The sequence below is a fragment of the Trichoplax adhaerens genome, genomic scaffold, assembly GCF_000150275.1.
Source record: "Trichoplax adhaerens TRIADscaffold_30 genomic scaffold, whole genome shotgun sequence".
NCBI lineage: Eukaryota > Metazoa > Placozoa > Uniplacotomia > Trichoplacea > Trichoplacidae > Trichoplax > Trichoplax adhaerens.
In genome coordinates this window covers 507,094-509,163 of record NW_002060970.1, presented here as the reverse complement: position 1 = coordinate 509,163, position 2,070 = coordinate 507,094, and positions in this window count along the sequence as shown.

Here is a 2,070-nt window from a genome sequence, read left to right as displayed (position 1 = left end):
ATCTGAGTTTGTCTTGTTCCATCACGTTGGCTGTTTTGCTTGTAAATATATCTTACTATTTTTATATTCGTAATGGCCATATTAATTAAAGGCATATGATATTTTAATATATAATATACCATCATAAATGGAACGTTATAATTTGGATCGAAATTGCGAATATCACATTAAATGAACCGTCTTGAGGTACGAAGAGAAAAGGAATGATACGTATACCAATGCCTAATGGGTATATCCAACATGTTTATATAATTAATCTTCATTTTTACCGTTGATAAAGATCTTGTAAAGTCCTTCGATCGCTTATAATAATATAACGATCTATACTGATATTAGATAATGAAATAGCAGAAATAGAGAAACTTACATTAAGTAAGTAAATTGAACCTTTGCAGAAAATTTCAAGAAGCAATGAACAATCGGAATTACCGACAGTTATAGCGGTCAAAAATAAATAAATAATCATTCCTACTAACGCAAGCATATCGGATTTTGCCATATTACATATGAACATATATATATATGAACTATACATATAGCAACATGAAGACTAGAACCACGAATAATCGTATAGCGAATGATGCTGTTAAGTATGACGCCATCAAAGCAGAAAAAAATGTGTAAAAGGTAAAGCAGCTATTATGATTGCATTTCGGATATTTCGGGATTTATCTCTTGTAAAAAATTTCAATACTTGTAAACTTTGCATATCTTAGATAGCTAAATTAGAAAGAACCAATTTTCATAGATATACTGCATGGCTCTTAGTTATACGTTTTACCCATGTTACAACCAAATAAATAGATGATCTAACTATTCATTTAGTAATAATCTAATCATAATTTGCTAATTACGCATAGAAAATTATTTAACGTTAAAGAATGCTACAGAATTGTTACAGTAATTTTAGCGAATAAAACGCTCCTCTCAGATGATAATACGCTAGAGATTATTAAGGAAATTAATTTTTCGAGATTCACTGAACTGGATAATTATTTGTCGGTATAGTTTCAAAATGCTATAGTAACAAATGTATAACAGCCATTGTTAGTGACGAAAGGGTATGCTAATAATGAATAGGGACATTATTGAACCATGAAGACGGACTCTATCTTATCAATAGAATCGGCAGCCGTACTCGCGTAGTCTTTGATTATATAGATAATGTTGTCTATGAGTTTCGAAAAAGGAACAATTTAGTTATTAATTAAGATAATAGTCATAATAGCGCTTAAAAGAATTCAATAAAGAAGATCTAATATTGGAATAAGGTAATGTACAATAAAAAAATTGAAATTCTTCTTAATAATAGGTCCCATCGTTCAATATCTTTGCTTTTCCATACATAAAGCTATCATTTTAACTAACTCTATAAACTTGCTTTACTTCGAAAGCAATTTAACAGTATGTAGTCTTTTCGTTGATTGAGATGCAATTCTTTCGTAGCTTGATATTTTATTTGAGTATATAGCACAATTGCGACTTTGGCAATGACCGAGACAGTATTCCAAGTTGCAAAGTATCAATTAGGAGGTCGATCCGTTGTAGCCTCTGACTTTAGATTCTTTGCAGTAAAAGCATTTGATGTACCAATGATAGCTACGCATCTCTCGCGCAGCACTTAGAACCCACAGGCTATAGAGCTAGGATGTATAAGCAACATAACAGTTTATGATATTCTAAGCTTTGGAGATTTAAAATGCAGTAATACCTTATCTCAATCTCATGATTTATAGCTTATTGAAATTTTGCCTTAAGTATGTAGAAATTATTTCTCTATTAGAATCTGCCAGAAAGCCATTTATAGGAAATGATCTTTAGTGAAGATTTCCTCAGCCGATTGATTTGAGTGACTAAACGCGTTGATATACGTGTAAATAATTAATAATCAATAATCAGAATGGGGTAATGGACGTCAGTCATAGTTGGTAGATAAGTTGGTAAATGTGTAGTACATTAAATATCAGGTACGAACGGCTTGAATTCTATCAATTAAAACTAGGAAATTAATTCATATTATGCAGGTGCAAATCAGTTTATTATAACACTTAGGATAAAAGAGCAATGGAT